The following is a 16521-nucleotide window of genomic DNA, read 5'->3' on the forward strand; positions in this document are numbered from 1 at the left end:
TTCAGCCGATTTGTTTTCAAGTTTCTTTTTTGGCTTCACTATTTAGCTGACTTATTTTGAAAAAAATTTTAATTAAGAACTAATTGAAACAACATCAGGAAACTATGACACATCATTAACTTAAAAATCATTGATGAAGTGCTGTTGACTTTAAAAGGTAAGTACAAAAAGCTGCAAAAGACAAAACTATTACACATACACCAGTCTGAAAGAAAACAAAAGACGAAAGAAACTGTGTATCTTTTTGAACAACACAATAATGTTATCGAAGTTAATAAGAAAAGTGGGTTCCTGCTTTGCTAATTAGATGCTAGAAGTTACTGAGTCTAATTAGATGCTAGAAGTTACTGATTCTACGCAGCTTTACTACACACGAAATCTAAATTGTCACATCAACTAAAGCCGAGGTTACTGCATTTCTCTATTCTTTTGTGCTTGTACCTGCTATTTTGGGTTTGCAACTCATTCCTAATTCTTTCCTTTAACAGCGTTATTTCATGACAATGATGTGGAAGAAAAATTTACAACACTATTTTTAAAGTTTTTCCTTTCTAAAAATGTCTTCCATTATTGTTTTTTCCAAATGACATTAAGCTGCATTATCTTGAACTACTGGGAACCTGCTTAGATTGCCCTTCCCTATAGACAATTTACCGATTCCTTCTCACTTCATTCAGAAATCCCAAACAGAATAAAACAAAACAAAACAAAAGAAATTCTGAAACTCTTGTAGTTTCTCTCCTTTTCAACTCCCCCTTGATTTGTGGATGAACTTTGGATATGTTTTTCTTTGATAAGCAAGCTATATTACGGTATTGTCTCTGCACCACAGTGTTTGGATGTATTTTAATTTAGAAATGTAACATCTGGCAGAAACCTGCGTCAGATCATGACAGGTTATGGAAATGCACTGATTCTCAACTGGGCAAGATTTTTGAGCCCCAGGGGCATTCAGCGACGTTTAGAGATTGGCTGTCACAACTGAGATGTATTCCTGGAATCTGATGGGCTGAAGGCCAGGCATACTACTGCACATCCTACAATGCAAAGACAGCCTCCTACAATAAGGAATTATTTGGTGCCAAATTTGCAAAGGGTCTGGTTAAGAAACCTTGTGACAGTGACACAAGAATTGAAGAGGAAAATTCTTGTTTGGGAAGAACCTGATTTCCATTGCTCACGAAAGTGAATCTTTTCATGACCTCAGTTTCAGTTTCCTTGCTTGAAAATGAAATGGCCGGAAAAGGCCTCGGGTGTCTCTTCTGATTCTCATACTCTATACACAAATAGTAAAATGGATACTTAGTTTGGTAAAGAGGAAAAAAGGCATTTGATTTTATAAGAAGTTTGACGTTAGCTTGGATCTTACAAACTGGCTGCCTGCTTAACTGGAATCGTACATATAAAATTCACTGAATCTCTTTAACAGCGTGGTAACATTTTAAATTAAGCAAGTCACCGTCACGTCCTAGTCCTCAGCGAGCAGGTGGCGCTCAAAGCTAACAAAGTAAGCCACGTACTTCATTTTTTGCAATGTACCTCATTTTTACCATGGCTTGACTAGCAGGGATTGTTCAATTCTGACTCTGTGTGTATTTATACATAATTATGTAAGGTATATATATCTATATAAATATTATATATCTATACAAATATTATGTATATATAAATAATATATATATATAAATATATCTATAATTATATATATCATATAAATGTTATATATATAAATATTATATAAATGTTATATATATTTTATATAAATGTTATATATATAAATATTTTCTACATCTATTTTTATATATATTTATTTATATATAAATATTTTATATGTATATATATGTATATATATAAATCCACAATCAATAGATAGCCTTTGGTTATTTCTAAACTATGGCCAAAAATATAAAGGAATGCTTAGGATAAGCTAAAGTTTGATTTTAAAGAAAGTACCATCGTAACTGTCAATAGCATCCCGCAAACCAACTGCATTAAAGAAGTAATTTTCTTAATCATACCTTCAGTGAGTTGGTGAATTTTGAAGTGAGAAATGTTGGAATAGTAAACGGGTGAGCTTCAAAACCATCATATACACAACTCTCACTGCGATTTCTAGCAAGCGTATTCCTTGTTATATGCCGACAATCAAGTGACAAAGACAGCTAAAAGCTGGAGAAAATTATCATTAAACTCCAGCGATGTCAGCTCCTTTGCCAGTATTATCTAATGCAATTACTAAGTGAACATGTAAGCAAATTGATATTTACCTAAACTGGCCAGGAAAAAGGCTAGAATTTGTAGTCATCAAAGTTACATTCACAGCAACAGGAAGAGGAGCAAATAAAGACAATGCTAAAATTAAGAAAATATGACGGGAAAATCAGAAGTTAATGCAGCAGCAGATTCTTGGGGAGTGCTGCGTGGGAAGGATGAAATTCAAGCAATACGCAATCCTTGCAAAACTATGCAAGAAAAAGCAAAAATATATACGAGACCTGAAAAATGAGTCATGGCCAGTGGTTACAAAAGAATGCTACGTGCAATCTCTATAGGAATAAATTTATATTATATATATTATTTTTCTATAGGAATAAATATTTACATAAACTGATCAGGAAAAAGCCTATCATCTGTAGTCAGCAAAGTTACATTCACAGCAATAGGAAGAGGAGCAAATAAAGAGAGTGATAAAATTAAGAAAATATGACGTGAAAATCAGAATGAAAACCTTAAGTAAATCCAAGAGCAGATTCTCGGGGAGTGGTGCGTGGGGAGGATGAAATTCGAGCAACAAACAATCCTGGCAAAACAAAGCAAGAAAACACAAGAAAGCAAAAGTATATATGAGACCTGAAAAATGGGTTGTGGCCACAGATAATAAAAGAGTGCTATGCAGAAACTCTGTTTTCAAAGAGGAAGAAAGTATTTCTCAAAGCATTTTACAAAGCTAAAAGCATATAAGTAACAAAGCCTCATCCAGATGATCCATCCCTGCCCTCAACACAAATGGGAAATTCCAGCCGTATATAAAGAGTCTAAGTTTATATTGGGAATGCAAGAATACTCCATTTGCAGGATACATTACTTTAATTCACCACTGAAAATCAATTGATAAAATACAGCACTCATTTTTAAATTTTTTAAAACCCCAAGTCAAATTTCAGAGAAAGAGGAATCTTCTTTTCGATCAATCTCATTCTACCCTATCATCAAGCTTACAAGTGAACTAGTTGAGTCAACTCAATTGAAATTAGGGATAAGGTAAGGGCACCAGGTCACCTCCTTATCACTCCCATATGTTTTTTCCACTATGTATAACTAATAGTGAATACTATTAGTATTAGAATAGTGAATACTAACAAAAAGCTTTTTATGAATCAGTAAGAAAAATAAAATTAAGAAGGTAATTTAAAAAGCTAAACATCAATGATCAACTTCAACGATGATTTTAAAAAGTGCCCATCAACATAATGTAGTATTTTCCGGCTATTAGGCTGACAATTTAAAAAATACTAATAACTTTCACTGGAATGGGTGTGGAAAAGACAGCATTCTACACACCATCAGTGAGAAAACACTAATACGTGATTTACCAAGAGTATTTTGGAAAAGGTGTATCATAATTTGATAAGCGGGGATACTCACCAGTATACTAAAAAGGAGAATTAGTTATAAAATTGTTATAAAAGGGGCAAAGTGCTTTCACCTAGCAATTCCACTGATAGCAATTCATCTCAAGAAATTAATAGTACAAGCGTGCCAAGATATTTACACAAAGATATTCATAGCATCTTTTTTTTTTTTTTTTTTTTTTTTTTGAGACTGAGTCTCTCTTTGCAGCCTAGGCTGGAGTGCAGTGGCACAATCCCACCTCACAGCAATCTGCATCCCAGGATCAAGTGATTCTGCTGCCTCAGCCTCCAGAGTAGCTGGGATTACAAGTGTGCGCCACCACGCCTGGCTAATTTTTTTGTACTTTTAGTAGAGACAGGAAACAAAAATCATTCAAATATTCCTTCACATTTTCAAAAACACATAAGATACACAATATTGAAGAACATATGCTGGCTCCTTTAATTTGTTCTTCTAATAAAAGAAACAGAACGGAAAAAAGAATTACTTTAGGTTTCTAATCCCTGACGTTTTTGATGTTACCTCTGTATGTAAAACCTCAATTTTTTCCCAATTTTCTGGGGTTGGTATTGTGGAAATCTCAAGGATATTAGTTCTTGGAATTGATTACCATAGATATGATTATGGGTCATATATACAGTCACGGCTATGAAAAGAGACCCAGAGGACGACTAATGTGAAGCAGCCAGCTAAAATACAAATATAATTCAAATTCTGTGCTCTAAAAGGTGGGTAGTAATTTTATTTCACTCTGTCTGTCTAAAAAATTGATAAAAGTCAGTCTGGATGTTTCAGCTATTTGACAGCAAGATGAAAATAAACATGCTACAATATAGAAAGGGACACCACATCTCAAAAACCTGTTCTACAGTAAAGTTTTTGCTAAGTACATTCCTGTCAAAATGTAACGCAATTACTTCTAAATAATACAGAGGCCTTCATTCTAGACTAATTCTAAGTGTTGTCGTAAATTTTAGGTACATTTCACTACTTTAAAATGGCAAACTATTCAAGCAATTTGTACAAAAAAAGGGCTCAATAGTATCTGAAAGTAAATCATTTTACTCCCTCTTAAATTACCTGATAATTATACACAGGCAAATGATATCCAGTGATGACGTGAACTGCTGAATTTGGGTAAGTAGGATGTGCCTAAAAATAAAGTTTACAGTAAGAATGAACGAATATGATAAAACATTTTGTTAATTAGAAATACTATTCCCAATATAAAAAACTATGAAATAGTTTTAAAACATTATTTTTCTACATACAGCGTTGCAGAATTCTAAATGAGTGACTGATTTTATGAAGAAAGAAAGAGTCTGTCAAGTGCTGCCCTTTGGGTGGGGAGGGGGAACAGACAAATGACAAAACAAGTGACTATTTCGCCAGACAGGTTTACCTTATTTATACTGTGTACTTATGCCCACCCAGAAGTTATTTTTTACGCTGGTGATAAGGCTCTATTAAGACAGACTTCAATGTAAGTTAAATTAATGCATTTGCTGTTTCTTTGTTAAAATACTTCTAAAGGGTTTCGTATGTGACAATATTATAGGGAATTATGAAGTTCTCCTACAAACGTTATGGCTTTTTCTGTACTTCATTTCAAAAAACTAAGGGCAGTATATAATCCGCAACTGGAAAAGAGACAGTATAATGTCTTCTACGTTTCAATAAATACTTACTGACTGAAAACACATACGCAGCATGACACATGAATACACCCAGATTACAGAATGGCTCACAGTAAATGTGAGAAACAGGGCTTTTTTTCTAGCCATCGCTCAGAGGACGAAAAAGAGGCAGAGGTATACCCTACCTGTTTCAAGTACATGGAAAATGTCAACAAACGAGAGACACTGAAGAACTATTTCACCACTATTTTCTTACTTTATTTTCCATCAAAGAAAATGTCTTTTAAACTAAGACATGAATAAAACAAACTAAAAAGAAAATAAACGTTACTTATCACCAGTAAGTGACAGAGTATGTCAAATCCTACTTTACATATCAAGGTAACCAGGATCAGAGAAATTACATGCCAGACACTCACGGGATTTATAAATATAGTAAAACACATTAGAAATCTACCCATTCCAGAACCAGAATATATCCAGAAGTCAGCAATCTCCATGAGGAGGCATCTGGATATCACTGCAAGTAAAGAATAGCTGGATGAACTGCTAACCTTAGAGAAGAATAAACTAGGCAGACACATGAAGACAGCTGCTTTCAAATATTTTCGGAACTAGTTATATGGGGGGAAAGCAGTTCGGCTGTTTTAGAGGTAATACTCTTTTTTCTTCCTATTCTTATTTAAGAGTAATTAATAGCAAAACATTTCTGTTTCTCTTTAACAGATTTTTCTTACGGAGGGTAAAGCCAGAGGCAGATTCCAGGCAGATACATGCTCATTCTAAAGCCACATTAATACTACCTTTCATAGATTGTATAGTCTATCAAAAAGTAACTGAATTCTTATCCTTATGTGGACCAGCCACTGCTTAAGCATGCAAAAACCTGGGAGAGAAAAAGGCACTGTTGCTCCCATAGGAGTTTATAATTGGGTTAAAAGAAAGTAACAAAACGTGCCACTTTAATACAAAGAATGATTTAAAAAATTTACAGGCATATATGACATAGAAAAAAATCAAGGAAGAACAGGGAGTATACGTTTGGCGCATTCACTTCACCTGATGTACAGCATAACTCCTTTGCTCCCCAAAAGGCCACTGTGGTGGCATCTTGGGGAAAAAAAAAAAAAAAAAAAGAAAGCAAAAAAAAAGGAAACCAAAATTATTCAAATATTCCTGTACATTTTCAAAAACACAAGAGATACACAATATTGAAGTACTTCTCATGCTGGCTCCTTGGATAATAGAACAAAAGAAACAGAATACAAAAAAGAAGTACTTTAGGTTTCTAATCCCTGAAGTTTCTTGTGGTTACTTCTACATACAAAACCTCACCTTTTCCCCAATTTTCCGGAAATGGCATTGTGGAACTCTCAAAGATATTAATTCTTTGAATTTGTTACCACACATATGATTATGGGTCACAGATATAGTCGTATCGTTGAAACGACACCCAGAGAACTACTAACATGAAGCAGCAAGCTAAAATAAAAATACAACTGGAATTCTGTGCTCTAAGAATTGGGTAAAGCTTTTATTTCACTCTGTATCTCTATAAAATTCAGCAAAGTCAGTGTGTATGTTTCAGCTCTTAGACAGCAAACAGAACAAAATACATGCTGAAACAAAGACGGAAACACAAATCTCAGAAATTGTTCTACAGAAAAGTTATCGCTAGGTACCCTCAACAGCAAACATAACAAAATACATGCTGAAACAAAGACGGAAACACAAATCTCAGAAATTGTTCTACAGAAAAGTTATTGCTAAGTACCCTCCTGTCACAATACTCTTTCATCACTTCTAAACGATACAGAGGGCTTCATTACGCTAATTCTAAGTGTTTTCTTAAATTTTAGGTACATTTCACTAGTTTAAAATGACAAACTATTCAGGCAATTTGTATAAACAAGTGGAAGGCCTCAATAGTAGCTGAAAGTAAATCGTTTTACTCCCTCTTCAATTACCTGATAATTATATACAAGCAACTGATATCCAGTGATGACCTGACCTGCTGAATTTGGGTAAGCAGGATAAGCCTGCAAATAAAGTTTAAGAAAGAATGGATTAATACGGTAAAACATTTTTTTTTAATTAGAAAGAATTATCATTCCCAATATAACAAAAATACGAAAAACTTTGAAATAGTAATTACTTTTCTATACACAGCAATGTAGAATTCTAAAAGAATGACTGACTTCATGAAGAAACAAACATTCTCTGTCAAGCGCTACCCTTTGGGTGGGGAGGAGGAAGAGACAAATGACAAAAAAAGTGACTATTGCACCAGCCAAAGTTTACTTTATTTATACTGCGTACTTATGCCCACCCAGAAGTTATTTCTTACACTGGTGATAAGGCTCTATTAAGACAGATTTCAACCTAGGTTAAGTTAATACATTTGCTCCTTCTTTGGCAAAATACTTCCAGACTGTTTTGTATTTGACAATACTATAGGGTAATACTGTAGTTCTTCGACAGATGTTACGGCTTTCTCTGTACTTCATTTCCTAAAAGTAAGGGCAGTATATACACCACAAATGGAAAAGAGACAGTATAATGTCCTCGACGTTTCAATAAATACTTACTAATTAAAAACACACAGGTAGCAGCATTCAAGAATACACCCACATTCAGTAATGGCTCACCGTAAATGCTAGAAACAAGTAGGGCTTTTCTTCTAGCCACTGCTCCGAGAAGGAAAAAGAAGAAGACGTGTACCCTACACGTTTCAAGTACACGGAAAATATCAACAAATGAGAGACACTGAAGAACTATTTCACTACTATTTTGTTACTTTATTTTCCGTCAAAGAAACGGTCTTTTAAACACACACAGAAATGAAAGGAACGAAGAACAAAATAAACCTTATTTATCACCACTAAGTGACAGAGGATGTCAAATCCCACTTTAAATATCAAAGCAACCAGCATCAGAGAAATGACATGCCAGAAACTCATGGGATTTATAAATAGAGTAAAAGAGATCAGAAATCTACCCATCCCAGAACCAGAATATATACAGAAGTCAGCAATTTATATGACGAGGCATCTGGAAAGCATTGCAAGCAAAGAATAGCTGGGTTAACTCCTAACCTTAGAGAACAATAAATTAGGCAGACACATAAGGAGAGCGGCTTCCAAATACTTCAGGAACTAGTTATATGGGGTGAAAAAGGAAGAGATAGGAAGAGATTTGTTCATGTGTCTAAAGAGGTCATTTCTGAGAGAAAGCCTTGCCAATATATACTTGGCAAGATTTTTAGCTCAAATAACCAACACTAAGAATAAGAAATTTCTAACAAAAGTAACAAATTTCCCATTACTCACACTGTTCAAACAGGGATTCCATTGCCACTTACTATGGAAAGTGTAGATACAATTCCACAGATGCAAGGATGACTACAATAAACAAGAGAACAGGAACATAAGCAGTTCTTACCTGAACGTACTGAGTTACAGGCTTCAGCGTGATTAGGGGCTGCAGGCAAGTTTCAGTGTTTGGATTCCTCCAGACGTTCTGAAACTGTGGTGGAGGAGGAGGATTAAATACCAAAGGACATGGCTGCACATGACGAGCACCTTTTTGAAAAGCAAGAAGAAAAAAGCCTACTTTTAGTTATTTGAAAAGCTACACGGGTCAAAAAAGAACAATTTCTTTTCCTACTCACAGAACTTTTGTTTCCTGATTGCAGGGCCCAGCTTCAGCTTTTTACCCTGGAGATGTATCTGTGACTGAAAAGAGAACAGCAACAAAACTAGAATCCATTTTCAAGTCTTAGCTTCCAAGACTTGGGTAAACACCTAACGTCTTCTAAAGTGCCTATCATCATAGACGATCAGTGACAACTACGCACCAAATTAAATTTTGTCATCATGAAGCTACCTTACCTACCCTTGCCACTCTAATCAGTGTCAAGAGGCATCAAGTGAAAGTTGATCAAAAACTTTTCATCACCCTGACTCCAACCCTTCCTGTCTGTAGTTCGTGAACCTAGGTGTCCACTCAAAAATAAACAGCATCTATCAAGTTATGGGAGGTTACTCTGAGTTTGGATTTTGAACAGGAAGTCTAGCTTTCTCCAAATTTTACACAAGTCTGAGTATATCACTAACACTCAACGTCGTATCAGTAAGATAAATAAGAGATTTTTCTATTAGACTACTTACTTCTACTATCTTCTGGACATCCACGTCATCAACAAATGAAACAAATCCATAGCTATAAAGGCAGATAAATGAAGCATAAAATCACCATCATACAGTACATGGTTGAGAACTTCTACTATTCTATATACAGAAGTGATCATGACCAAAGTTGAATAATATACCATGATAAGTATTTGCTAACATGCACATGACAGATCCTCTACAAATACTACTTTTTCTTAAGCAGAACTATGTCAAAATGTGCTAGATTAGGGCAGTGTGAAAACTTCATTGATTAACAAAGAGTTCACATCTGTGAACCTGAATTTAACTTACTATCTAAGACAAGGTGGTTAAAATTTAAGATGCGGTGCAGCGTATGAAAAAAACACTTATGTGAGAAAACTGATTAACTCATCTGTATGAAATAAAAATTGCAGACATTTCAAAGCAAACATTAGAAAAATGATTAAATAAAAGAACTGGTAATAACCTTTTATCCCCTACGTGAAAGAAATTAACACCGCAACAATTTCATTTATACAAGGGTCAGAATATCAGTTTTGAAGTCTTGTCTCATACCTATAGAACAGGGGACTAGAGTTCAGATATTTTTGATAAAATTACTCACCCTTTGGACACACCACTTCGATTTGTGATCATCTTCACTTCTTTCACTGAACCGTATCTACCAAAGCAGCTTCTGATCTCAGCTTCATCCGTCTATGGAACAGAATGGAACGTCAGAGTAAAAATTCAGCATTCAAAAATTTCAACTTTACTACAATTTTACTACCATGAGGGGGAAATTTCTTCCCCATTTATCCCCAAATGACCAGTAGCTCTTTGTCAAAGATATTTTTAGTACCTATGGGTCAAACCTAAAAGCAATTCTAAACCTCCATGAAGTACAAAAACACATTAAGTTTGTAACAGGGCCCAAATCCCATTGTTCATAATGTATTTTAAGGTAAAAATGAGGTATGAATACAATACCCTATCATCAATTCCACCAACAAAAACAGTGTTTGGCATGATTTTGCCTTCTGGTAAGACCCAGCCTTGGCTAGCCGCAGCTGATGAAGACTGGGTGCTGGCCTCTCTGCAGATGGTTGAGTTGGGAGTCTCAGGATTTGCAGCAGACTGTAATTTGGAAAGTAGACATCATAATTACATATGCAGGCAAAACCCATACACAATGTGAAATATCATTTTTGTACTTTAAGTATATTTTATATAAATTACTTTCATTGTCAATTAGTCACCAGTGCAGCTCAGTGCAGGCTCAGGATTTAAACTAATCAGAGGACATCAGCATAGAATTTTAACCAAAGGATATAGTACTTTCTTAAACCTACTGCCGCTCATCACCGAGTCTTGTATAATGCTGTGGAAGAATACTCAGTCAGTATTTGTGAAAATACTCTGTGAAGTAGTTAAAAAAGACACCCCAAACTAGAAAGTTTAGATTTGTAAAAGTTAAAGTTATTAAAATCATCCTGTTCTATATTCATGAACAATTTTTCACTTTACTGAGTAGACTAAAGATAAACCTTACAAAAACAAAACAAATAAACAAACAAAAAAAGCCGCACCAGAAAGAAAATAAGCCTCAATGTTTTAAACCAATTTCTTATAATCCTCTTCCCTAACGCTAGGGTGTTCAAAGCGTCTTTTGAAATAACATTTTTCTTCCTGAGTAACACGAAATCAGTCCATCTGATAATTCTAATTTTCACAGTGGGCTGATAGATATAAATCATGCCATCTTTATTTTCAGATAAAAAAACACATACATATAACTCATTAATTTTCTAGATTCTGATCAGAACTGTCTTTATTCTTTCCACTGTTGACTCTAAGGTTAAGGTAAAATTTTCTGAAGTAGTATTCGTAACTAATATATATGTTGGACAAACAATATAGCACAGTGAAACAAAAATTAATTTAGTCAGGAGATCTAGGTTTATGTCCCTTACAGGTAAGTGGTTATAAGCCACCTATTTGCCAACTGCGTATCTGTGGGCAAACTGCTTTGAGAATGAAATGAGATAACATCTGTGAATTCCTTTTGTACGTATAAAGTGGTAAAAGTGGTAATGCCAATGTAAGTTAGTGTCCTGTTATTTGAATTTCTTTTCAGCCGATTTGTTTTCAAGTTTCTTTTTTGGCTTCACTATTTAGCTGACTTATTTTGAAAAAAATTTTAATTAAGAACTAATTGAAACATCAGGAAACTATGACACATCAATAACTTAAAAATCATTGATGAAGTGCTGTTGACTTTAAAAGGTAAGTACAAAAAGCTGAAAAAGACAAAACTATTACACATACACCTGTCTGAAAGAAAACAAAAGACGAAAGAAACTGTACATCTTTTTGAACAACACAGTAATGTTACAGAAGTTAATAAGAAAGGTGGGTTCCTGCTTCGCTAATTAGATGCTAGAAGTTACTGAGTCTACACAGCTTTACTACACATGAAATCTAAATTGTCACATCAACTAAAGCCGAGGTTACTGCATTTCTCTATTCTTTCGTGCTTGTACCTGCTATTTTGGGTTTGCAACTCATTCCTAATTCTTTCCTTTAACAGCGTTATTTCATGACAATGATGTGGAAGAAAAATTTACAACACTATTTTTAAAGTTTTTCCTTTCTAAAAATGTCTTCCATTATTGTTTTTTCCAAATGACATTAAGCTGCATTATCTTGAACTACTGGGAACCTGCTTAGATTGCCCTTCCCTGTAGACAATTTACCGATTCCTTCTCACTTCATTCAGAAATCCCAAACAGAATAAAACAAAACAAAACAAAAGAAATTCTGAAATTCTTGTAGTTTCTTTCTCTCCTTTTCAACTCCCCCTTGATTTGTGGATGAACTTTGGATATGTTTTTCTTTGATAAGCAAGCTATATTACGGTATTGTCTCTGCACCACAGTGTTTGGATGTATTTTGATTTAGAAATGTAACATCTGGCAGAAACCTGCGTCAGATCATGACAGGTTATGGAAATGCACTGATTCTCAACTGGGCAAGATTTTTGAGCCCCAGGGGCATTCAGCGATGTTTAGAGATTGGCTGTCACAACTGAGATGTATTCCTGGAATCTGATGGGCTGAAGGCCAGGCATACTACTGCACATCCTACAATGCAAAGACAGCCTCCTACAATAAAGAATTATTTGGTGCCAAATTTGCAAAGGGTCTGGTTAAGAAACCTTGTGACAGTGACACAAGAATTGAAGAGGAAAATTCTTGTTTGGGAAGAACCTGATTTCCATTGCTCACGAAAGTGAATCTTTTCATGACCTCAGTTTCAGTTTCCTTGCTTGAAAATGAAATGGCCGGAAAAGGCCTCGAGTGTCTCTTCTGATTCTCATACTCTATACATAATTAGTAAAATGGATACTCAGTTTGGGAAAGAGGAAAAAAGGCATTTGACTTTGTAAGAAGTTAGACTTTAGCTTGGATCTTACAAACTGGCTGCCTGCTTAACTGGACTCGTACATACAAAATTCACTGAATCTCTTTAACAGCGTGGCAACATTTTAAATTAAGCAAGTCACCATCACGTCCTAGTCCTCAGCGAGCAGGTGGCGCTCAAAGCTAACAAAGTAAGCCATGTACTTCATTTTTGGCAATGTACCTCATTTTTACCATGGCTTGACTAGCAGGGATTGTTCAATTCCGACTCTGTGTGTATTTATACATAATTATATAATGTACATATATATATATATAAAAAAACACACAATCAATAGATAGCCTTTGGTTATTTCTAAACTATGGTCAAAAATATAAAGGAATGCTTAGGATAAGCTGAAGTTTAATTTTAAAGAAAGTACCATCATAACCGTCAATAGCATCCTGCCAACAAACTGCTTTAAAGAAGTAATTTTCTTAATCATATCTTCAAGTGAGTTGGTGAATTTTGAAATGAGAAATGTTGGAATAGTAAACAGGGGTAAGCTTCAAGACCATCATATACACAACTCTCATTGCAAATTTCTAGCAAGCACATTTCTTGTTATATGCGGACGGACAATCAAGTGACAAAGACAGCTAAAAGCTGGAAAAAATTATCATTAAACTCCTGCGACGTCAGCTCCTTTGCCAGTATTATCTAATGCAATTACTATGTGAACATGTAAGCAAACTGATATTTACATAAACCGGCCAGGAAAAAGCCCATCATTTGCAGTCATCAAAGTTACATTCACAACAATAGGAAGAGGAACAAATAAAGAGAATGCTAAAATTAAGAAAATACGACGTGAAAATCAGAAGTTAATCCAAGAGCAGATTCTCAGGGAGTGCTGGGTGGGAAGGATGAAATTCAAGCAATAAACAATCCTTGCAAAACTAAGCAAGAAAAAGCAAAAATATATATTGAGACCTGAAAAATGGGTTGTGGCCCGTGGTCATTAAAGAATGTTATGCACAAACTCTATAGGGATAAATTTTGAAATCAACGACATGGTCAACTTCTACAGAAATTTTAATTTTTCCCAAACAATCTTGAAAAAGAACACCCAATGGTATTTGGCTTAGTTTCCCTGGGAGTTTTTTCAACTTGTGAAGAAACAGGCAACTTGGGTGTATGTGGTGTTTCAGAGAGAGGTGCACACAGATACCAGAAACCTGAAGTAAAGACAGAAGACACAGAAGAAGAGATTAAGAAATTTAAACTCTTTTCTTCAATTTTCAAAGAGGAAAAAAGTACTTCTCAATGCATTTTACAAAGGTCAACAGCATATAAGCAACAAAGCCTCATCAAGATGGTCCAACCCTCTCCTCAACACAAATGCAAAACTCCAGTAGTAAAGAATACAGTTTATATTGGCAATGCAAGAATACTCCATTCGCAGGATACGCTACTTTAATTCATCATTGAAAAAGTATTTAATAAAATACAGCATTCATTTTTCAATTTTTTAAAAACCTAAGTAAAATAGAAATAGAGGATTCTTATTTTCTATCAATCTAATTCTACCCTATCGTTAAGCTTACAGTGAAATACTACAGCCATCTCCACTGAAAATAGGAATAAGGTAAGGGCACCACGGCTCCTCATCGTTACTACTATATGTATTTTCCCACTATGTATGACAACTGCGAATATTAATACAGAGTTTTTATGAGTCAATAAGGGAAATAAAATTAAAAAGGAAATTTAAAAAGCTAATGATCAATGATCAACTTCATTGATGATTTAAAAAAGTGCACATCAACATAGTGTAATATTATCCAGCTATTAGGTTGACAATGTAAAAAATCCTAATACCGTTCATTAGAAAGGGTGTGGAACAGAGATCACTCTACCCACCATCAGTGGGAAAATACTGACACATGCTTTACCAGGAGTACCTTGGAAAAGGTGTATCATAATTTGATAGGGGGATACTCACCACTATACTAATGAGGAGCATAATTTAAAATTGTTATGAAATGGCAAAGCACTTCCACCCAGCAATGCCACTTACAGCAATTCATCTCAAGGAATTAATAGTACAAGTGTGCCAAGATTAATTTACACAACGACATGCACAGCATTTTTTTTTTCTTTTTTTTTTTTTGAGACTGAGTCTCCCTTTCTTGCCTAGGCTGGAATGCAGTGGCACCATCTCAGCTCACTGCAACCTGCTTCCCAGGTTCAAATGATTCTCCTGCCTCAGCCTCCCGAGTAGCTGGGATTACAAGTGCACGCCACCATGCCTGGCTAATTTTTCGTATTTTTAGTACAGATGGGGTTTCACCATGTTAGTCAGGCTGTTTTCGAAATCCTGACCTCCAGTGATCTGCCCACCTCAGTCTCCCAAAGTGTTGGGAATACAGGCGTGAGCCACGGCGCCCAGCCCATGATAGTTTCAATACTGAAAAAGTATTCATCATAAGGGAATTCAGTAAAACAACAGCATAATTTTTAACATGATATACTGAAAGTTATCTTCAGAATAATACCCACATTAACTGAAAGCTGCAAGTTGTAAAATAGTATTAAGCAGTACTATGTGACTTTTGTAAAAGTTGGCCTATCTATATGCAATCGCAATACACGCACAAAAATAAGCTGGAAGGGCATTCATGCATCAAAATTTAACTGTGGTTTTATGTGTTGGTATTAAGATGGACTGCTATTTTCTTACTGTGATTGTTTTCAAATGAGTAAATATACTACTTTTATAATCAGGAAAAAAACCTAATGAAACTGTAAGCATTTCTTCCCTTTACCTCTAAAAATGAAAAGTATTATTGTAAATAATTGTAACTTATAAATCAAGGTGACTTTTTATTAGCATGGATAACATGTTGCACACTTATGACACATAATAGTTGCTTATATATACTTAATGTTTATACATGGTAATATAAACCGTGTGTAAAACTCCTTTTATCTCTAAAAATGAAAAGACAGAATTATCAATGCAGACACACACACACAGAGCATGTAACACGTGTGTTTGACTCAGTGTTTGGTCAGCGTATTCAGAGCCACATCTGTGACGGCGCTCAACGAACGCTGGGCATTTACCAAACTCGCAGGAATGCACACCCAACATTATCTACCAATTGGACATTTTGTCAAAGATTCCTGGTTTATCTAGAAGGGAAAAATTGTGCCTGGAGTTTAAAAATTCTAAAATTCTCAACGGTAACTACTGAAGCCAACCTCTTGCCACAAAGATAGCGTCGAGTGAGCTTTTGTGCCTGTCGCCGCCGCAGGAGGGAGCCGCCATCAGCAAGTCCCCAGCAGCCGCTAGCCGCGAAAGGACCAGAGGCACTTCCCACCCAGCCCCCTCAGCTAGTGGGCCATGCCTTCAGGCCGCCCCACCCGCCACACTCAGGCCCCCACAAACCCCACCAACCCACCCCACCCAGTACAAGCACCAGGAGGGAACCACTTCCTGAAGAAGTTCCGGCCCTCCCAATTGAAGGGAGCCAAGTCCCTCAGCAGGCCCGCGGCCATCTTGCAGAGCCACCGGGAGAGCGTCAGAAATGAAGTTGGCGGGGTGGGGGCGCATGGGAGTGGGGGAGGGGGAAAGGGCGCCTAGGAGTGGAGGTGGGGACGCGTGGGGGTGGGGAACCCACACCCCAAAT

At 35.8% G+C, this 16521-nt stretch overlaps 1 pseudogene; it reads right to left on the reverse strand.

The window, feature by feature from the left end:
- Positions 1-16160, reverse strand: part of LOC129053337 (deleted in azoospermia protein 1-like) — a 52487-nt pseudogene extending 36327 nt beyond the window's left edge.
- Positions 16161-16521: the final 361 nt, after the last annotated feature.

The sequence above is a fragment of the Pongo abelii genome, chromosome Y (assembly GCF_028885655.2).
Source record: "Pongo abelii isolate AG06213 chromosome Y, NHGRI_mPonAbe1-v2.0_pri, whole genome shotgun sequence".
NCBI classification, from domain to species: domain Eukaryota; kingdom Metazoa; phylum Chordata; class Mammalia; order Primates; family Hominidae; genus Pongo; species Pongo abelii.